The sequence below is a fragment of the Hemiscyllium ocellatum genome, chromosome 10 (genome assembly GCF_020745735.1).
Source record: "Hemiscyllium ocellatum isolate sHemOce1 chromosome 10, sHemOce1.pat.X.cur, whole genome shotgun sequence".
Lineage (NCBI taxonomy): Eukaryota > Metazoa > Chordata > Chondrichthyes > Orectolobiformes > Hemiscylliidae > Hemiscyllium > Hemiscyllium ocellatum.
The window spans coordinates 104,400,553-104,424,492 of record NC_083410.1 but is presented as its reverse complement, the minus strand read 5'-3'; the positions used below and the strand labels follow the sequence as shown (position 1 = coordinate 104,424,492).

General features: G+C 45.0%; 1 protein-coding gene across 2 annotated transcripts in view; it reads right to left on the bottom strand.

The window, feature by feature from the left end:
• Nucleotides 1–23,940, bottom strand: part of LOC132819522 (1-phosphatidylinositol 4,5-bisphosphate phosphodiesterase beta-1) — an 893,680-nt gene that overhangs the window by 448,908 nt on the left and 420,832 nt on the right. The window lies entirely within an intron of this gene.

Genomic DNA, 23,940 nt, shown 5'->3' with positions numbered 1-23,940 from the left:
GGATACTTTCAGAGGGTTACAAGAATTAGAATCCCTAAACTGTGGAAACAGGCCCTTTGGCCCAACAAGTCCACCGTAACCTCCAAAGAGTATCCCACCCAGACCCATTCACCTACATTGTTTCTCTATATTTACCCCTGATTCATACACCCAACCTACACATCCCTGAAGACTACGGGCAATTTATCTTGGCCAATCCACCTAAACCGCACATCTTTGGATTGCGGGAGCACCCGGAGGAAACCCACGCAGACGTGGGGAGAATGTGCAAACTCCACACAGACAGTCACCTGAGGCTGGAATTGAACCCAGGTCCCTGGTGCTGTAAGGCAGCAGTGCTAACCATTGAGCCACCATGCCACCCAGAGAGAAGTGGAGAGGAATTACTCCATGGAATCTTTGATTCCCTGAGCAATCCTGCTGAAATGCAGATTCCACAGGCATAACTCCCATCTATGTTGGAACAACATGATGGACTGTCCAACTATCAGAAAATCCAGGTCAATATTCTTCATCCCTGAAGATGTGTGATCACATTGGAGCACGGCCCCACCAGTGTCTATGACACTCTTCTACTTCTTCAGCAGTCCTTCGGGACCGAGGATGACACTCCCCACGAGGGAGTTCTGGGTCCTGAGGTCTCCGATTCAGGACTTGTACACTCTGCCACAGATACTTTCTGAACAGCCTGAAGGGTGGAAGTCTTAGGTTATCGCTCACTCCTTCTACTGTCTGCACTTGGTCTCTACCTGGGCCTGTTGGAGATAAGGTGATTGGTTGTTTTGCAGAGGCTTCTCACGAGTTAGCGAGGATATTCCATTTTTTTCCGGGAGGCTCTGGGGATGTTATAGAAGCGTTCCTCCTGGTAATCACTTTCAGTGACAGAGCTCAGTAAAGAGCTTGTTTTGGAAGCTTTATGTCAGGCATGTAAACAACGTGGTCCACTCATTGCAGTTCATTGAGTGTAAGCAATGCAGCGAAGCTAGGGATGTTAGCTGGACAGAGGGTTAGGGTGGTATTGGAGCGTCTATCCTGCCAGTGAATTTGTGGGATTTTGCAGAGGCATTGCTGGTGACTTTTCTTCAGGGATCGGATATTGAATCTACTATTGTGCTGTCGACCGCGACCGGGTATAGGTTTGATATCTCTATTAAATATTTGGTTCCTCAGTCGGCTCAGGGCTGCATGAGTGAGTTGGTGGCAATGCTGAAATTCATTGTCTATCAAGGCGCGCAGAGGACGTAGGCTTCATGGCGAGACAACTCTAAGAAAAGTGCAGAGAGCAGCAGAAACTCTCTCTACATCGACCTCATAAAAAAAACCTTTGATTCTGTTAGCTGGTAGGGAATATCAACATTCTCCTCAAATTGGGCAGTCTGCAAACATTTGTCACCATCCCCCATCTGCTGCACCACGATGTACAAGCCAAGATCCTCACCAATGGAGCCATCGCAGGGCCCGTTGCATGTGCAAACCGGGGGTCAAGTGAGGCTGTGTCGTTGCACCAATGCTCTTCTCCATTCCCCCGCACCACTACGCCGTATCCACGAGGACTGGAGTGGAGCTTCTCTCGGGGCAACTGGTCAGCCGGTGTAACCACCAGCCAACACCAGCCCCAAACTCCGTCACTGAGCTATGTCATGCAGATATGTGTGCAAGCTCAGAAGCTGACCTCCAAACCACCATCACAGCATTTATGGAGGTGAATGAGAGCATGGGCCTTCAGTTAAATATTTGGAAGATAAAGGCTCCCACTGTGCAACCATCAAGATCCACAGCAAACCAATGGACAATGTGGATCAATGCTCAGCCCCCTCTCACTCACCCTTTAACACTTTATACAACTGTGTATCAATAGACTATTAGAAGCAGCCAGATATCTCTTGAGACTCGAAGGACCATCCTAAAAGTAACGAGGGACGTTCAATTGAGGCTTTTTATGGACTTGCATTTAGACACCAAAATAAATAAAAGTTTTTTTTTAGATTAGACTTACAGTGTGGAAACAGGCCCTTCAGCCCAACAAGTCCACACCGACCCGCCGAAGCGCAACCCACCCATACCCCTACATTTACCCCTTACCTAACACTACGGGCAATGTAGCTTGGCCAATTCACCTAACCCGCACATCTTTGTGACTGTGGGAAGAAACCGGAGCACCCGGAGGAAACCCACGCAGACACGGGGAGAACGTGCAAACTCCACACAGTCAGTCACCTGAGTCGGGAATTGAACCCGGGTCTACAGGCGCTGTGAGGCAGCAGTGCTAACCACTGTGCCACCGTGCCGCCCACAAAAGTTATCGCAGAAATATTTACAATTTGTTTGTTTGTTTGTCAAGAGTGCTAACCAATGGGGAAATAACTGACCTCAGAAATCAACCTTGCAATGAAGACAATGCTGCTCCTTTTGAAAGTTCGAGAGGTATTTTTGCTGGGAAGACAGGCCTGTTGTCAAGAGGCTATTTTGCGAGAAGCAGTATTGGAAAGGCCAAGAGGAAACTTAAGGAGTGATTATGGTTCAATTTGTTCAACATGGCATCTCCATAATAGAGAAATCATTATATTTTTGTTTTGTTTGTCCCCTTCTTCCATTTCAATGGAGGAACTATTCTGGATGGGACCCTACAGATAGATGGCCTTTTCAATGCTGCAAATGTGTTGCTGGTCAAAGCACAGCTGGCCTGCTGTGCTTTGACCAGCAACACATTTGCAGCTGTGATCTCCAGCATCTGCAGACCTCATTTTTTACTCGGCCTTTTCAATGCGTCTTTTTTTCAAATATTTAAGCATGTGTAGAAGACATTGCAAGCTCAATATGTAATGTCCATAGAAAAGCCCATGACCATAAATTAGATTCCCTACAGTATGGAAATAGGCCCTTCAGCCCAACAATCCACACCAACCTCCCGAAGAGTAGCCCACCCAAACCCATTCCCCATACTTACCCCTGACTAATGCTCCTAACACTACGGGCAACTTAGCATGGCCAACCCACCTGACCTGCACATCTTTGGATCGTGGGAGGAAACTGGAGCACCCGGAGGAAACTCACGCTGACACGGGGAGAACGTGCAAACCACACAGTCAGCTGAGGCTGGAATTGAATCCAGGTCCCTGCCGCTTTGAGGCAGCAGTGCTGATCACTGAGTCACCACGCCATCCCATAAATGGGCAGTTTTAGACCAATCTTGAGTTTGCTTCCCATGGTAAATTAGAAAGGTCTTTACTCTATTTAATTCATCTGCTCCATCTTAAATATCTCGGCAAATGGTAGAATTAAGATCCGGTTGGTGAAAGTTAATGAAGTGTTGGAAAAGAATTTATCAACTCAACTGAGAAGCCAAAAGTTCTGGAAATGCTCATGATCTGTGGAGAGACAACAGAGTTAATGCTTCGGGAGCAGTGACCCTTCCTCAGAACTGAAAGGTTAACTCTGCTTTCTCTCCAGAGAAGCCGCCAGACCTGCAGAGTTTTTCCAGCAAATGTCTGTTTATGTTTCTGATTTCCAGCATCCATGTTCCTTTGGATTTTCTTCTTGCCACAGAAGCTGAGTTCATTCCCCAGACCTCAATTGTCTTAGCACAAAAGGTAGGTTCACTTTATCTTCCCCCCAGGATCAATGTGAAATAACATCACTGTTAGTCTACATCCACTCAGATTCACCTTTCACTTCACTTCAAATGCAAGCAGCAATAAGTTTATGACGGTAATTTATGTAATTTAAAGTCAGCTGTTCTTTGCACAGAACCTTCGTAAGAGTTGCTTTGCAGATGTTATGGATAAACATAGATAATTTCCTTGTTAAAAATGGGTACATTACCAGAATTGGACATAATTGCACAGACAAAGATAGTGCATTATTACCATCCTAATATGGGAGTTGGCCGCACACCAATACATTGCAGTAAAATTGTGGCCTGTGCAGCACTTGGCTCTTAGTGTGATACTTGCCTGATGTGGAACATAGATATTCATACGAATATGAATTACCTTCATGGCACTTAAATGGGGTATATTGGAATATCATGTGCATTCCATTCCAGTGTGGAACAACTAGAGACACAGATAAAGTTAATAACGTATTATTTAATGAAGGATGTGCAAACATACAGGATGAAATAAATGATTTTATCACCTTGGGAAGAATGTCATTGATCATCATTCTCCGTGATATTTCAGGTGCACACAGTTGTTCTGCTATTACATAAAGCTAGTGTCAAACTCAAAATGCCTCTCCCTGGTAAATCCTTCCAGCAATCCCATTTCCAGCTGTTTGTTTTCCCTGCTCAGCTCTGCAAGGAAGAATTTCCTGAGGAATTCAATTGCGAAGAAAAGAAGTTGCTGAAATTCGAATCAAAAACAGAAGTTGCTGGAGAAGCTCACCAGGTCTGGCAGCGTCTGTGAAGAGAAATCAAAGTTCACGTTTCGGGTCCCGTGACCCTTCCTCAGAAATGGTGATGATGGGAAAAGAATGGAGACAGTCCAAGGAATCGCTCAGACACATTTGCATTGTCCAAGTGGTATTACTCTTCCAGAAATTAAATGGTTCTTAAAGAGTTAATATTTGAGCTACTCTAAGCCCCACCCAGTCTGATGTTGCCACACAGCCTCTGGATAGAAAATCTGCTAAAGTCTGACATGGCCTTTTTCACAAATGTCTTCTTCACCTCGTTGGTTTTCTTAATAAAACAAAGAATTAATGTATTCGGATATAGTTGTTCTTATGTAATAAATGACCTTGTTACCTAAAACAAGTACAATTTCAAGAGAGACTTATCCTTGGCCCATCCTCCACCATAGATTGCTTGGACCAGTATTGCTGGCATTGATGGCAGAATTCTACCCTAACCACAATAATTGATATTCAGACATCAAAATATAACATGATGGTAAGCACTGGATAGCACATCGTGTTATAATGGTTATTTAGATTCATACAGCACGGAAACAGACCTCTCGGTCCAGCCAGTCCATGCTGACCATAATCCCAAACCAAACTAGTCCCACCTGCTTGTGCTTGACCCATATCTTCAGAGAACCATAGAATCCCTACAGTGGGGAAACAGGCCAATCAATCCAACCAATCCATACCGACCCTCCAAAGAGTATCCCACCTCAATCCATTCCTGTAACCTATTATCCCATATTCACCCCTGATTAATGCACCTAACCTACACATCCCTGAACACAATGGGCAATTTAGCACTGCCAATCCACCTAACCTGGGCGTTTTAGGATTGTGGGAGGACACTGGAGCACCCAGAAGAAACCCACACAGACACAGGGAGAATGTGCAAACTCCACACAGACAATCTGTCTTTGTAATTGTACTCACGTCCACCACTTCCTCTGGACGTTCATTCCACTCTCTGAGTAAAACAACTGACCCTCATGTCTTTTTTAAACTTGGTCAGAAAGAATTTCCAAAAGGCGTGTCAATGTGCACCAACCTATTCTAACATATACCAAAGACTTTAGAATTTTACATTGCACAGGGATCCTGAGCACATCTGCCCTCTGGTGACTCATTTGACAGGACCATGTGGACCAAATAGACTGTGGCTGCATCTGCAAACACAGGGCAAGTTGGCTACTGGCATGAGATGCACAGGTCACCCCCATCTCCGTTGTAAAGGTGTCCAAGTTGATTGGGATTGGAGACAATGCATCAGATTTCCAGGAGACAAGCAGTCGGGAAGGACAGGGAAAAACCAACGATCCATAGACATGACCAGATACTGAAAAGACAGCCCATGGCAGGAAAAACACATCGGTCAACCAGGGGCCATAGCTATTAATTTGAGCCGCAATGGAAGGGGCTGCTCATCTTGGTCAGCTGCCCTGGCCACACCAGTGCTGAACTGAATTGAATTGAATTCATTGTCACGTGTACCAAGGCACAGTGAAAAACTTTGTCTTGGTGAGCAATAGAGGCAGATCCCAGAGTTAAGTAGCATAGATAAGTAAATAACAGGTAAACAGCAGCAAAAACAAAAACACAGGTACAGGCAAATATTAAGAGTTTGTGAGGCCATTCAGTATTCTAACAACCGTAAGGTAGAAACTGTTACAAAACCGGCTGGTGCATGTGTTCAGGCTTCTGTGCGATGTAGAGGTTGTAGAAAAACATTGCCAGGGTGGGATGGATCTTTGAGAATGCTGGCGGCCTTTCCTTGACAGTGGGCCTGGGAGATGGAAGGTATAGATGGGAGGTTGGCCTTTGTGATTGTCTGGACCAAGCTCACCACTCTCTGTAACGATCCCCGATCTTGAATGGTACAGTTGCCACACCAGGTAGTGATACGTCCAGACAGAATGCTTTCGATGGGGCACCTATAAAAGTTGGCAAGGGTATTCACCATCATGCCAAATTTCCTCAGCTGCCTGAGGAAGAAGAGATGTTGTTGGACCTTTGTAACCAGTGCGTCCACATGAAGAGTCCAAGAAAGCTTGTTGTGGATGACCACTCCCAGGAGCTTGACACTCTCCACTTGTTCCACCTCTTGACAAACAACCTGGGAACAGTCCCTCATTCTCAGACCAAAGCCTACTCCCAAAGGCAGTGATTTCCAATTAACCTAACAAATGCTGGCTGAAATCTATTGTGAGACTCATGTAAGGTTGGTATACTGCGGAATTATTTGGACAGCAAACAATGCACTTGAAATGGACGTTGTTGATGACTCCAAAAATGTAGCTGACACTAATCCTGAACACTCAATAGCTTAACCACTTACCAGTAAGGACTGCTATCAGTCTGATCTCTCCAGCTAAAATTCACAACAAATATAGTCCATAGTTACGCCACAAACCAGTCTGGTTAAGAAACATATAACCATCACAACAATGACACTGATCTGAGGTGTCTGCAGAATGGTGACAGTCAACAAGATTGCTTAGTGCAGTGCCTTATTGGGGTCATCAGCAGTCACATATGTGACTTGGATTTGGTAAGTAAGTGAGCTAGGTATTCGGTGCAAGGTTCATTCATTACAGCTATAACACGCTGAATCCAGATTATGCAACTCAATCAGAAAGACTAGGTCGAGCTACTATTAAGTTGAAAGTACGATAGCTTACAATTGCCATCACAAAATCGATAGGAAACAAATTTACCGATTGAGCGCAAATCTCTTAAGGTCAACTCAGTCAAGAAATGCCAGTAATTTGCAGATGCCTCAGCAAATTGAACAGTACTGTGCTTTGGATCAGCTGTCCAGAGCAATTTGATGTTGGAATTTACAGTAACACAGCAATCATCTTCAATGTGCAGAGTATACATTTGCCTGGGGAAACATTAGAAGGAAATAGATATTTTCAATTAATTATGGTGAGATGGGGCAGATGGGACTTGAACCCTTGATCTGTACCACAACAGCCCCACTAGTGGGTAATATATTCGCAGTGCCATGGTGATTAAGCAGGGGCATGAGGCTGAATGGATTCCTCTGCGGAGAGCTGGCACAGACTCAATGGGTTGAATGGCCTCGGTTTGCCAGCTCGATGATGTGAGCAGAGACAGAAATTAGAAGTGATTGCTGCCAAAAGAAGCCAAAACGGGTCTCTTCCTTTTGAACTTTCAGCTCCAGTAAGTGCACTTGCTGAAAGGGTGGAGGAAGCAGATACTAAATAACTCCCAAGGAGGATGGGTATTTGAAAAGGAAAGTGTTGCTGGGCTGTGGCGAAAGAGGATGGGTGGGAGGGCAAGGGGATGCATTAGGTACGTCTTACAAAGAGCTAGCAAGTACACATGGGCCATACAGCCTCACATCACCCTCTGAGGTTTTCCACTTCCAGGAAATGTCTCCTTCATACCATAAACACAGTCATCTGCCAGGTGCTAATGAGCCAATAATAGACCCGTATTGATACAGGGCATTTCGTTGGATCAGGACACCCCAAAATGGTTAGCATTGCTGCCTCACAGTGCCAGAGATCCGGGTTCGATTCCAGCCTTGGGTGACTGTTTGTGTGAAGTTTGCACATTTTCCCCGTTTCTGCGTGGGTTTCCTCTGGGTGCTCCGGTTTCATCCCACAATCCAATGTAGATGGCTTGGTTATGCTAAATTGCCCCATAGTGTCCAGGGACGTGCAGACTAGTTGGATGAGCAATGGGAAATGCAGGGTTATAGAGATATGTGGATTAGCAATGGGAAATGTAGGATTACAGAGATAGGGTTGGGGCTCTGGCTCTGGGTGGGATGTTCTTCAAAGAGTCAGTGCAGACTCAATGGGCTGAATGGCCTCTTCCTGCACTGTAGAGATTCTCTGATTCTACGTGAAGCACGGAAAAATAAAAAAAACTTTTTCAAGTTTGATTGTCAAGTGTGAGGTGCTCCCATTTGTTTCATTAACCTTTTACGAACTGGGATCGCGTGAATGCTGATCATTTGCTGGTGATGCTCAAGAAGTCACCTCTCAGTCTGTACTATCTGCAGCAGCACCAAGATGACCCACAGTGTATCTTGTTTTATAGACTCTCCCATCAATGCAGTCCTCAGAGTGATTGTATGTAATGACTGTTGGCTGAAATGATTTCCTCTCTCCCTTTTCCCTCCTTCACCCTGACGGAGAGGCTACACCAGGAGCCCTACATGTTCCTGATCAACCTGTTCAGAGATGTTACAGAATAGAATAGAGCTGCTACAGCGCAGAAAGAGAACATTCAAACTATCAAGTTTGCCCAGTCCCTCCGAAGAGCATCCAACCCTTTCCCCATGCACTAACTCACTTAGCCTACACATCCCTAGTCAGTGTACCCACCTCTTGAGCAGATGGAACTTGAACCCGGGACTCCTAGTCCAAAGGCAGAGACTGTATCACTGCACCACAACAGCGCTGCCTTTCTTGTTGGTTTTATTGAGCAGTGGTCAGGAACAAGCCTTACAGATGCTTTTTGTGGACTATTATTGTCCTGATTGTGGATTGGAAATCAACACTGACTCAAGGTTAAAGTGGTGCTGAAAAGTACAGTACGTCAGGCAGCATCCGAGGAGCAGGAAAATCGACGTTTCGAGCAAAAGTCCCTTCACCCCTTCGGAATGATGCCCGAAATGTCGATTCTTTCTGCTCCTCAGATGCTGCCTGACCTGCTGTGCTTTTCCAGCACCACTCTAATCTTGACTCTGATCTCCAGCATCTGCAGTCCTCACTTTCACCTAATCAATGCTGAGTACCCACTCCAGTCTTTGTGGCTCCCCACTACAGCCTCAGCTGTATTCATTCGTTTGAGGAGCCCTGAAGTAGATGTTAATGATCGAACAATGAAGTAAATGTATAAACAATGTTCCAGCGGTGTGAGCTTTAATTACAGAGTTGACTTTCAATCCTTGTTAATTTGCTTATTAAACAGAAAAAGAAAACTCAACAGATGGAAGTTATTATCGCAGAAGTATCAATCTTGAGGAAGTAACTGCGAAAGATATTGAGAGAGTCATCAAAATATATGGTTTCCTGTGCAGTGTTTCCACACAGGACTTGTTGCTATGCGCCAATTTACAATGATATATTCAAAGCTTCAAGCACTGCCTCAGTGACTCTTTCAGACTATTTTTCTTAGTCTGGTCCTTTCAATGCTCCAAATTGGACACAGATCAGTAGTCCAAACTGCCATAAGGAATACATACAAGCATAACAATAATAATGTACAATTATAGCTTCAACAATAATTCATTTTGCTTCAGTGTTTCCTTTATGTCAGTGTGCATTACTGATCGTCTTGCTTAGCAAAGTTCAGAGTTCAGAATAACAATGAATTTTTATTTCTTCCAAATATGGTGCAGTGTACTTCACTTTGAAACATCTTTTGAATACAGAAAGGATCCAACTGCACTGCTTCCATGCTAAAGGCATTGTTGGATTGTACTAAAAGCAGCATCTAATTAACTGAAGAACCATTCCACTTGACCTTATCAGCTCCAATAAAAATGCTCATTACTCATTATTCAGATTGCTTGCTCTCACTTGTCCTGTTTGCCAATGTTAATTGGGTTGGTTTGAGAGGAGAGTGCACCCAAACTTCAGTAGATGGCAAATATTAGAATCTTAGCTCAACTGTCTGAAACTAACCCAGTTCTTGCTACAGCTAGGACCAGGGATATATTAAGGCCTGGATTTTGAAGGGGGGGGCTCACTGTGCTTGAGTCAGGAGCTGGGGTAATAGCAGGGAGGTGGAGGAGGGGTTGGCTGAGCCAGGAACTCTGCATTCTACTCCTCCTCCAGCAACTTGTGTTCACAGAGCGTCTTCAGTTTCACCAAATGGTGCTAAGCTACCACACAGTTCAATGTCCAAGAAAAGTTGTACAGAGGAACCTCGATTATCTGAATACCAATTATCCAAAAACTGGATTATCCAAAGGAGATTTTGAGGTTCTGATAGAATCATTACATCAAAGACGTGTTTCCAACAGTGATCGTGTCTTTTGTTTACAGTGATTAAACAGGCACCGTCTCCAAATTACTGACCTCCGGCCCTCTCTCTCTCCCCACACTTTCCCTAGAGTTCAACAGAGAGGTGTACCCTAACACCTTCCATCCTTCCCCAGATAATCGCTCCAACGTTGTCCTGTACAAGGCAAATGTGGAACCTGTCAGAAATTTGCAGTAAAACGTTGTGTGTGTGTGCAACAACAGCACCAGCAGTCTTTTTGTTATTGCACAGTCTGGCTGCCCCGCAGAGGGGGGCTAGGGTGGATGGGGAGCTCCTAGGGGGATGTGGCAGCAGGCGGGGGGCAATGTTGTCAGGGTCAGGGGTCATGGGGCGGTGTTGGACTGATTTCTGTGGGCAGGCGGTGGGTGGTTTTGGGTGCAGGTTCTCGCGTGCTATATGATGTTGCAGTCTCCTGAATGGGCAGCAGACTTTAAAAACTCCAAGCCCCAGAGTAAAGGCATTTAATCGATTAACCGAATAATCGATTATCCGAACAAAGTAGTGTCCGCCCATCTCGTTCGGATAATCAAGGTTCCCCTGTATTTAAATGCCTCTCACAGCCTTGTGATGGCCCAAGTACTCTGTCTCACCAATGATACACCTCTAAAGTTTCACCACTGTCATAGCGTAGGAAACCTGAGAGCCAGTTTATACACAGCAAGTTCTCACTAACAGCAATGCAATGACCCAATAATCTATTTTAGCAAAGTTTTCCAAAGGTTGCATGTTGGCCAGCAGACCAGGGAGGACACTTCGCTATTTGTCAAATATTACCATGAGATGTTTTCTGTCCACCAGAGAAGGCCTCCCTAGTTTTACAGACACAAGGGGCAGTTTTGTTTTTACAGAGAGTGACTCATGTGTGGAATGAACTTCCAGAGGAAGTGGTGGATTCGGGTACAGTCAAACTGCTTAACAGACATATGGATAAGTACATGAATAAGAGATGTTTAGAAGTGTATGGGCCAAGCACAGGCAGGTGGGACGAGTGTAGTTTGGGATTATAGTCAGTATGGACTGGTTGGACCGAAGGGTCTGTTTCCGTGCTCTATGACTCCAGGACTCAATATTTTCCTGCTTCTCGGATGCTGCTTGACCTGCTGTGCTTTCCCAGCACCACTCTGATCTCAACTCAATATCAACCACTGCCAGTTGCAATAAAGGAAAAGTTGGGAGAATGGAGATGAAGTTCACTGGGTCTGCAAATGTTAGAGCTGTGAACTTCCTGCACCTCTCATTGGTCACAAGGGGGGAATCTCCAAGTCCCAGTCAACTGAATGGAACGCAGTTCTGAGGGAGTAATGCACTATCAGTGATACTGGTTTTCAGCTGAGGTAATCAAACCAATTCCACTCTGTCCATTCAAGAGGACAGTAAAGATGTTGCTTCTCATTTGTTTTGCGCGATATGGACATTTGTTACCTATTCCTAACTGATAGTGACTTTGTGGCCTGTTAGCCCATTTCAGGATGCTATTAAGAGTCAACATGTTTTGGGTCACATGTAGACCAATCAGGATTAGTATTTGATTTTTTTTCTAAAGGCTATTAGTAAACTAGATGACAATTCAGATTGGTTACCATTGGCATTACCATCAAAGATTCCTCTCCAATCAATATCCTGGGGCTCACCATTGACCAGAAATTGACCTGGATTCACTATAAAAGAAACTGTGGGCAACAAGAGTAGATCACGGGCTAGGAGAAAGTGAGGGCTGCAGACGGTGGAGATCAGAGTCGAGAATGTGGTGCTGGAAGGGCTTATGCCCGAAATGTCGATTCATCTGCTCCTCGGAGGCTGCCTGACCTCCTGTGCTTTTCCAGCACCGCACTCTCGACTCTGGATCACAGGCTAGGAACCCTGCACCTCACACAGGCTCCTTATCATGAAAGACAAGGATAAGAGGGATGTGGGAGCAAACATCTCCTGCATGTTCACCTCCAAATCATGCACCTTCTTGACTTGCAAATATATCACTGCTCCTTCTTTGTTGCCGGAATCCTAGAATTCACAACCTAACAGCACCTGTGGGAATAGTTTAATTGTATTGACCAAATGAGGTCATTCAATGCCAACTTCTTTGGACAACAAGGTTAGACAATGATTGTCTTGCCAGCCCTGCCTACATCATACAGAAAAATAGCTTTTAAAAATGCCTTCCAAAGATGAGGTAAAGCGGACCTGAATACTCACCACTGTGATCAGACTGAGATCGAGTGAATGCTGCCTGATCGGCTGTGCTTTTCCAGCGTCACCCCGTTCACCTCAGCAAGTCAAGCTTCAGTTGTCTATTTTAAGAATTATTAACAGCACAGCTAAAGGCAACTAAAGCTCTTTCTGTACATCATACATAATCACATGCTGTTGTGCATTAGCTTTCGATTTTAACATGTGCCGTGTGTGGTGATCCCCAGGCTCATTACCTACAGCCAAGGTTTAAATGTTTGAATGGGATTTGATTGCTTCCAGAGACAGTATTCCTCCCATCAACTGGCATTTCTGGTTTACTGACACCACTGTGATTCTTCTAAGCATGCCAGATAGCACAACGTCTCCTGTACCTTGCAACCAGAAAGTGAGAAACACAAGGAGTCAGATGCAAGCAGACACAGCAGGTGATGAAGAAGGCAAATGGTGTGTTGGCCTTCATAGCAAGAGGATTCGAGGACATGAGCAGGGATGTACAGGGTCGAAAAGTGTGGTGCTGGAAAAGCACAGCAGGTCAGGCAGCATCCCAGGAGCACGAGAGTTGATGTTTCGGGCATAAGCCCCTCATCAGGCATATGGGGAGGTCCTAAGGGGGATGACAGATCAATGAGAGGGGGTGGGGCTGGGAGGAAGGTAGCTGGGAAGGTGATAGGTAGATGGATGGGTGGGGGGTGAAGGTGATAGGTCGGAGAGGAGCGGATAGGTGGGAAGAAAGATGGACAGGTAGGACAGTTCATGAGGGTGGTGCCGAATTGGAGAGTTGGATCTGGGAATGTACCAGGCCTTGGTGAGACTACAACTGTCGATGACCTCTTCCATATTTTGCTGATAGTCAAAAGCAGATGATGGGGCAGTAATTGGGTGGGGACTGCCGATGAACGAAGGCAATACAGTGCAACCTCAGTTATCCAAACACCAATTATCTGGATTTCGGATTATCTGATCAAGATCTCAAGGTCCAGATGCTTGGGTAAACTGTGTTATCCGAACATTCGATTATCCGAACAAAATACTCCCCCTACCCCTCATGTCGTTCGGGGTAATTGAGGTGGCTCTGTATATGCCTCAGGAAAAAGAGTTGATCTGTCATTGACATCAGTATTCTTTTTTTCTGGAATTATATTGGAGAGATCAGTTCAGATTTGGCATTCTTGCATTTGTCCAGAAAAGTGCATGTGAAAGCTTTTATAACCTGTCTCCTTCTGTTTACATAGCACAGCAAACTTCCTGTTAACCAGCACCTTAAGAACCGACAGTCTTGATAATCTGGCAAGAATTATATACCTCAAATAGTTTACTGTATTATTTTTCCAATTGTTATAGCGTAACCTGTTTGCCTCAACATAAATATACTTGTTGTTGAATCAAATGGCCACATGAAATATCAACAGTTGATTCAATTTCAAGTCAATTTTACTACAATAACCGCAATTTACAGTGATATCCATGTAAACAGTTGAGTGAGAAGCTCTCTGCTGGTAGGATATATTTAAAGCAAAGTTGTGTTATTATTTAAGTGCTTTACACTGTAAGTAAAGTATAACAATGACGTGTATACCTCTGTATTACTTAGTGTGTGGATTACATTGATTACGTGGACTTTTGATTTTCCGGAATATTTGATCAACTAGCACACTCCTGGTCCCCTCCGTGCTGGATAGTAAAAAAGTTTACTGTATTTCCATTTGCCCTGAGCAATTTTCTGTAATGACCGTTTTTCCAGATCATAGCACAATCACATTAACAAAGAGACAGCCTTGATTATATCTCACTTCAACATAAACCTCAAGGGTAGCGAAAAAGAAAGGGGTGAAGATATAAAGGCAGAATTAAGCTGGTAATAGGACATTCTTTTTTTAACCGAATGGGGAATAAATATTGGGACATTTAAAAACCTTAGAGTCACCCAAGATCCCAATGTGATGGGGAGGTGGTGAAAGTGGGGAGGATACCCAGGGGATGATTCTGTGTGAGTGAATTGGATGGAAAATAAGGCTTTCTTCACTGATACACGGACACAGAGAAAGGGACAGACGTATCTCTAACCTGTAATGTTACGTAACAAATGCAATAACTTTATTTTCTCTGGTGTGAAACCTAACTGTCATGGTTCAACGACACGATTTATTGAAGGATTTTGTCTTGCCCTCAGCAAGACATTTTGCCAGAATCCTGAGTTCGGTACACCAAATGACTATTTCATGGGGCAAGGAATACCAAAGAGAATTCTCAATGTAATAGTGTATAAAGAAACCCCAACATTACTATGTAACATGTTGCCCTATCGACTATATGACAATGCTTTTCTACAGGAGTTTCAGATTTGAATGAACACAGACATTATATTGTAAATGCTTGATGTCAGCGTCCATTGGTCACCACACCAAGTAAAGGGGTCATCATGCTTAAGTTTAACATTTGATATCTAACATACCTTTCAGAGAGGGGGTGGGGAGTAATGTTCACTTAATGAGTCACTGTAAAATTAGAGACAGTGACCAAACAATTGGTGCACACCTCTCCCGATTCCACAATCCACTCTCTGTAACTTCAAGATTTGCTTTTTGTTATTTATCCAAGATTTTGTTATTTGCTTCCAAACTCACACTAAGTCCAGTTCACCCGTCACCTGTGCGATCACTAACCTGCATTGGCTTCCACTTAAATAACACCTTGACATTACATTTCTTATTCTGTGCTTCTAAATGCCTCCCTGAACTTGTCCCACCTAATTGCTGCCATCACCTCTAGCCCCACAATTATACCATAGAATACCACAGAATCCTTACAGTGTGGAAACAGGCCATTTGGCCCAACAAGTCCACACCAACCCTCCAAAAGGTATCTACCTAGACCCATCCTCCTACCCTATAACCCTACATTTCCCATGACTAACGAACCTAACCAATGTATCCCTGAATACTATGGGTAATTTAGAGATTTGTGTGCTCCTCTGATGATGACCACCTCAGTGGTCCCATTTTAACTACTGTACTATGAGGCTAGGCCCTAAACTCTGGAATTCACTGCCAAAGGGTAAAAAATGAGGTCTGCAGATGCTGGAGATCACAGTTGAACATGCATTGCTGGTTAAAGCACAGCAGGTCAGGCAGCATCCAAGGAATAGGAAATTCAACGTTTCGGGCATAAGCCCTTCATCAGGAATTCACTGCCAAAACCCATCAACTTCTTGCTGCTCCTGTAAGGCAATCCTTAAAACCTCCCTCATTGGCCAACTTCCTAAGCTTTGTTGCAAAGTAACTTTGGTGAAGCTTTACTGGAAGATGATGGTTTGTTCCTTGGTTGTCAACTCAGCATCATCTGGTGTGGTCGAGCAGCCCCATTGTGGTATGACAGTCTCCTCAGCACTTGCTGCAGCGGGAGAATATCTATGTGTGTTAGTTCATTTAAAACAGTAGAGCACATTATAAGCTATAAAGCAAATCAACTGATTTCTGGGTGTGAAACTTACAACAGCTGTCAGGCAGAGTCGTAGCATTGCATACATACGGCTCATGGGAATCCTTAAAGTTGAACTAGCAGAAAGACAAACTGCACGTACAACAGGAAGGATTCCCAGGTGATCATTGTTCCAGTTCATCGTACAGGAGGTCTTTCTGTGTAGGACCATCACCCATCTGATGAGTATGGCCAAGCCAACATAGATGTTGTTGGCTTCACAATTCTGTATACAACGAATTTAGCATGCTGCAGGGGCTCTGATTTCGTGACCTGGCCATGCCAAGGGGTGCTGATGATACCAGTAGAAAATGAGGACTGAAGATGCTGGAGCTCATAGTCGAGAGTGTAGTGCTGGAAAAGGGCTTATGTCCGAAACGTTGATTCTCCTGCTCCTCGGATGCAGCCTGACCTGCTGTGCTTTTCCAGCACCATACTCTCGACTTGATGCTGATGATACGTCAAACTGTTCGACCCTTTCTCCTGCTCAGCATGCATTGTACAGGTCTCATCTCTGTGGAGGAGTACACTGAGGACACCGGTTTGGTAGTCCTGCTGTTTGGTGTTCCTAGACAAGCTGTTGTGGCTCCATATTCTCTATGTACACCTTTGACACAGCAGTTATGATGCATGTACTAACTTCAGCGTCGAGTGACAGATTCAGGTGGTAGCAGAACCTCCAGGAAACAATCACCAGCTTCCAGCATCGCACACTGTCAAAGCTACATAGAAACATAGAAAAATACAGCGCAGTACAGGCCCTTCGGTCCTCGATATTGCGCCGATCCAAGCCCACCTAACCTACACTAGCCCACTTTCCTCCATATGCCTATCCAATGCCCGTTTAAATGCCATAAAGAGGGAGAGTCCACCACTGTTACTGGCAGGGCATTCCATGAACTCACGACTTACTGAATAAAGAATCTACCCCTAACATCTGTCCTATACCTACCACCCCCTAATTTAAAGCTATGCCCCTCGTAATATCTGACTCCATACGTGGAAAAGCTGATAGGTGGCAACATCCTGGACCATGAGGTTCATCTTTGAGATGCTGGTGGTCAAACCAAACCAGACTGTGGGGAGAGGCGCTTGCTTGGCTGAATTTGGGATTGGGGAAGGAGATGTTATCCTGAATTTGGGAGCAGCTCAACAAGGGGACAGTGCTATGCTCATGCGTAGTGTGTCTCTAAAATGATCATTGAATTATCAAAAAGTAGGGGCAGAGCAGCAAACGATCTGCCACATGGGGGCAACCAACTCAAAAACAGGGTTGCCCTGGAAGAGGAAGGATGATCGGTCCCTCTGGCCATGGTTATCCTTGGTCATCATGTTGTGGCGAATGGATGTGATTCGGCTGAACCCCTGGTGGGCAGTCAATCTTTGGGAGCCATTTCAAGAGTCTACTCAAATGGGTGAATGTTCTTATGAGTCCAATGGAGGCAGCTTCCTTTGATCACGGCATTTCTCATTCATTCACAGGATTTGAGCATCGCTGCGTCTTCCACCAGCTTCTTCTCCTCGGAACCCTTCAACCCCAGAGCATCAATGTGGACTTCACCAGTTTCCTCATTTCCCCTCCACCCCCCCCCCAACCTTACCCCAGTTCCAACCTTCCAGCTCAGCACCAACCTCATGACTTGTCTCATCTGTCAATCTTCCTTCCCACCTATCCGCTCCACCCTCCTCTCTGACCTATCATCTTTACCCCCACCTCCATCCATCTTTTGCACGCTTAGCTACCTTCTCCCCAGTGTCACCCCCCCCTCCCATTTATCTCTCCACTTCCAAGACTCCCAGCTTCATTCCTGAGGAAGGGTTTTTGCCTGAAATATTGATTTTCCTGCTCCTCGGACGCTGCCTGACCTACTGTGTTTTTCCAGCACTAATCTTGAGCTGAACTCCAGCATCTGCAGTCCTTACTTTCGCCAGCATTTACTGTCCATCCCTAATTGCCCTCAAGAAGGGGGTAAGTTGACCTTTTGGACCGTGGCAGTCTATTTGGTGTAGATAGGTACACCAGCAGCACCATTAGGGAGGGAATTACAGGATTTTGACCCAGCGATGCTGAAGGAACTCTGAAATATTTCCAGAAGTCAGAGTGGTGAGTGACTGGGAGAGGAAGTTGCAGTTGTTGGTTTGATGGTGATGGGAAGATCTTGCTGATTGCAGTTATTCCACTCTGGAAACCCATGCTGGCGGATGGGTTCAGCCAACATCTGCTGACCAACAAGGGCATGACCAGCTAACACATTTACCAAGATGCCCTGCTGAGTGGTGCCTCAATGGTTGGGGCAATCACTCAGGTCACCCTTGTTAAGACCATAAGACAAAGGAGTAGCAGTAGGCCATTCAGCCCATCGAGTCTGCTCTGCCATCCAATGAGATTATAGCCTATCTGCTCTGATCTGGAAATAGCTAGAAAAACTCAGCAGGTCTGGCAGCATCTGTGGAGACAGAGAGACAGAGTTAACATTTCAAGTCCAGCGACCTTCCTTGAGAACTAGTTTCTTTCCACAGATGCTGCCAGACCTGCTGAGTTTCTCAAGCCATTTCTGGTTTTGTTGAGGATCTCCAGCATGGACAGTTCTTCATTTTAGCTTACTAATCAACTTTGGTTCCACTTTCCTGCCTTTTCCCATACCCTTGAAATCCTTATTGATTAAATATCTATTTCTCTCAGCCTTGAACATACTTAATCACTCAACCTCTGCAACCATGCGACAAAACATCAAAATTTATCACAGACTGAAAGATATGATTCACATGCAATACTGTTAACAAGAGGGTGACCGAAAGATGACAGTTTGTCCTCTCGTCTCTGTGTCACACCAGGCCCTGTGGTGTATCTGTCAGAGCTGTCACTTTGGCTACACAGTGCTCAATCAGCAGCCTTTCATTTGAATGCACTGTGTTCATTAAGCTTCAACGTGCTTTCGGGCATAGGCATATAAGGCCTGTAAATATTTATCCCTGTAATTCTGGTCAATCGACAAAGATTTGTGACAGTACACATGTTGGAAGAGCTCACAATCCATTTCTTGGCTTTTGTCAAAGCAATGTGGAACAGTGGTCAGCACCGCTGCCTCACAGCACCAGGGACCCCAGTTCGATTCCAGCCTCGGGTGACTGACTGTGTGGAGTTTGCAGACTCTCACCGTGTCTGCGTGGGTTTCCACTAGGTGTTCCAGTTTCCTCCCACAATCCAAAGATGTGGAGGTTAGCGTGAATTGACCATGCTAAATTGCCCTGTAGTGATTAGATTAGATTACTTTCAGTGTGGAAACAGGCCCTTCAGCCCAACAAGTCCACACCAACCCTCTGAACAGCAACCAACCCAGAACTATTCCCAAACATGACGGGCAATTTAGCAATTCACCTAACCAGAACATTTTTGGGCTGTGGGAGGAAACCAGAGCACCCGGAGAAAGCCCACACAGACACGGGGAGACACGGGGCAAACTCTACAGAGACAGTTGCCTGAGGCAGGAATTGAACCCAGTGCTAACCACTGTGCCACTGTGCCGCCCTATGTAGTTAGGTGCATTAGTCAGGGGTAAATGTAGAGTAATAGGATAGGGAAATGGGTCTGGGTGGTTTACTCTTCAGAGAGTTAGTGTGGACTTGTTGGGCCAAATGGCCTGTTTCCACACTGTAGGGATTCTGTGGGTGTGAAGGATTGTGAAGCCAGTAGGCATGGATCTCCTGAGGCAGGGGGCTCAATGGTCTGACCTGGATGGCTAAGATGACAAAGCGAACTACCTACCATGCCCCAGATGGCTATGTCTTCCCCAAGTAGTTGACATTGTCCAGGTTTAATGTGGGAGGTGGGGAGCAGGGACTTCGCTAGTCAGGTTATTTTCTGGTTTGCAGTTGCAGATTCTATGACCATCTCATCCAAAAGGTGACATTTCCGACACTGCGGTCCTCGGAGAGATGTAGCTATGTTGATGATGTGACCACAACGTTGCCCTTGAATGCTATAATGAAGTGCCTTGAAATAACAACCCTCTGGCTCAGAAACACAAGTGTGAGACCCTGAGCTGAAAGTAACTACCTGAAGGCCACTCGGAGGCAAACTGCAGCCATTAGACCATAAGACATAGGAGCTGAAATTAGGCCATTCAGCCCCATCGAGTCTCCTCTGCTATTCAATCATGGCCGATAAGTTTCTCAACACCATTCTCCCACTTTCTCCCCGTAACCCTTGATCCCCTTGATACTCAAGAACCTATCCATCTCTATCTTAAATGTACGCAATAATCTGGCCTCCACAGCCTTCTGTGGCAATGAACTCCATCGATTCCCCACTCCCTGGCTGAAGAAGTTTCTCCACATCTCCATTCTAAAATGTCTTCCCTTTACCCTAAGGCTGTGCCCTCGGGTCCTAGTCTCTCCGCCCAATGGAAACAGCTTCCCAACATCCACTCTGGTCAGGCCATTCAGTATTCTGTAAGTTTCTCAATTAGATTCCCCCCATATCTTTCTAAGCTCCATCGAGTATAAGCTCAGAGTTCTAATTCAAGAAAGGAGGTACCTATTTTTTTTGGGTGGAGGGGGGGAGGGGGGGAAATGGTAAATTTAGGACTTTCATCCTGGGACATGACTCACCAAAAGGTTAATATGCAGATACAGCAAGTGATTAAGAAGGCAAGTGGAACATTGTCATTTATTGCAAAGGGAATGGAATATGTAAGTGGGTAAGATTGGTTATAGCTGTATTGGTGAGGTCACACTGTGAGTAATCTTTATTGGTTTGGTTTCCTCATTTAAGATAGGATAAAATTGCATTTGAATCAGTTCAGAAAAGACTTACTTGCTTGGGATGAGGGAGTTAGTTATCTTATGAGGAAAGGTTAGACAAATTGGGCTTATATCCATCGGAGTTCAGAAGTATAAGATGTGATCTTAGAGACCAATGGAACCACTGAGGATAAGGTCAGAAGTATCGAACTGTAATGACATGAACAGAGTCACAGAGATGTACAGTACGGAAACAGAGCTAATGGGCAACCACGTAAGCACGACTGAATGCCTTTTTGGTAAGTAAATCTGCAGTCTTTTCATGTGACTCCAGACCCACAGCAATTGTTGCTAACTGCCCACTTCAAGCATTAAACACTGGCCCAGGCCGAGACACCCAAACACCATGAACTACACAAAACAAAGAACAGTCTCAAGGGGCTGGAAGACCTACTCCTGCTCCGAGTTTGCACTTCAGGAAGACCTTTCTTCACAGTCTACACTCGGAACAGATGTACAGGTCGGCTAGTGGCAACAAATGCCTTGAAGGGCTCATCAGATGCTTTGGGACTTGATAGATTTCTTCATGTGGATAGGCGTAGTAAAGTGAGCCAAATGTTTCTTTTTCTTGTCTTTGTGAGAGGTAAAGCATTTGCAGATGGAAGGAAACCCAATAGATTTCCTTTCTGCTCTGCACCATGTTCACACAATGAGGCTTCCATTGTTGCTCCCCAAGATGGAAATTGCTTGCAGTTCTGGTCTCCATCCTATCGGAAGGATGTTGTGAAGCTTGAAAGGGTTCAGAACAGATTGACAAGGATGTTGCCAGGGTTGGAGGGTTTGAGCTATTGGGAGAGGTTGAATAGGCTGGGGCTGTTTTATCTGAAGCATCAGAGGCTAAGGGGTGACCTTATAGAGGTTTATAAAACCATGAAGGGCATGGATAGGGTAAATAGACAAGGTCTTTTCCCTGGGGTGGGGGAGTCCAGAACTAGAGGGCATAGATTTAGGGTGAGAAGGGAAGTATTTAAAAGGGACCAAAGGGGCAACTTTTTCACACAGACGGTGGTGCGTGTATGGAATGAGCAGTTTGGGAAGTGGTGGAGGTTTATACAATTACAACATTTAAAAGGCATCTGGATGGGGACATGAATAGGAAGGGTTTAGAGGGATATGGGCTAAGTACTGGCAAATGGGACTAGATTAATTTAGAATATCTGGTCAGTATGGACGAGTTGGACCAAAGGGTCTGTTTCCGTGCTGTACATCTCTATGACTCTAAGATGTAATAATCGCTTTTACATAATGTATCTATGGTCCCAGAGGTTGTTCTCTCATTAGAGAGACTGTTGGTAGATTTCACCTGAAGGTCACCATGCCTCAGGCGAGGACCAGGTTTGAGATGATCGTGAGTTTGTGGTGATTGCAGCCAGTACAGGAATTGAACTTGCACAAGTGGCATTACAAACCAGCCATCCAGCCAATGGAGCGAGCTGACCTCCTCATTCTACATCGATTGTAACTTGCCAAGAATTTGAGATTCCCCCACCAAACTCATACTGAACAACAATTCTGAATCAGTTGGTTTTTGTTTTAAATTGTCGGCAGATGTTGGAGCTGGAAGACACCAGAACATTTTAAGTGCGAGGAAGCATTGCGCAGAGAAGAGAGAAAATTCATTTCCTTCTGAAAATCCGAATACTGGAATTATGTTGCCTCAGAATTTGATTAGTATGGCAGACTGTTGGAAGTCCACAGGGTCACGAACACTTCAAAACTGCAAAATGAACTCTTGAAAAAATAGCATACCAAGACATCACTGTCCTCAGAAGCTTTTCATCTGTCTGCTACTTAATTTGACGTGTGGAGGCTTTCATTTTCACATTAGTTATCTCAGTTGCCCCTCGAGTTTAGTGAATTTTCTTTTGCCTTATTCTTTAGCCATCATTTGAATCGTACAATACTGCGCTCCACAATTTACAGCTCCCGCATGGACATCTCACCAAGAAATACTCCATCATTCTGCAGCAGAGATCAACTTCCTCCAAAGCTTACCCACCTCAGTTCACAGGGATGCTCTCTGCTGAAATAAAAGGTTTGCATTTATGTAGCGTTTTTCAGAGGCACCTGATGTCCCAAGCCATTCCTGATGATGGGCTTATGCCCGAAACGTCGACTTTCCTCCTCCACGGATGCTGCCTGACTGGCTATGCTTTTCAACTCTGATCTGCAGCATCTGCAGGCCTCACTTTCTCCATGGCACTTTGCAGTCAATGAGGTACTTTCGGAGCTGTAACTTTGGAAACGTAGCTGCCAATTTGTAAACACCCCCAAAACAGCAATGGTTTTTTTTTGTGATGTTGATTGAAAGATAAATACTGGCCAGGAACACCAGACACAACGCCCCTTCCTTCTACAAAATAATGCTGTGGGGTCCATCACATCAGCAGGGAGATGAGACCTCAATTTATCGCCAGGCCCAACAGCGTTAGTATCTCTGACAGTACAGCACTCCAGTAGCACTGCACTGGGGTTAATTTCTTTGCTGAAGTGGGGCTTGAGCCTGGAGACTCAGAGAGTCCAATTCAGTGAGCCATGCTGACGCTGTGAGGTTTGTTGAGATTAGTAGGTTATCATACATTCCTGGCAGAGATTACCTACATACAGGCATTAGCAGGTTGGAGAGTGAGAGAGCCCTGCCTTCCCAGAGACCCTCAGAGCCATGTTGAATGGAATCCTTTGTACTTGCCCCATCTTTTGCTGTGCTTCCTCCTTCAGAATTAACTTTAATTTCCTTCCTTCCGATCACTGCCAAGGTTCAAATTCCCCAGGTACTAAGAGAATGATTGTACTTCCCTGGAATGAGTGGCCATTTTGGAATATAGGTCACACAAGTCAAATGTTAACACTGTTTCTCTCTCCACCTATACTGTCAGACCTGCTGAGTCGCTCTGGCACTTCCAGTTTTTATTTCAGATTTCTAGAACCCGCGGTATTTTGCTTTTTAATGAGTGGCCACTCTCTGACAGGTTATGAAGCCTCCTTTAAATAGAGCCAGGACTGTCCCGTTGGGAAGGGCAACACAACTCTGGTACGGAC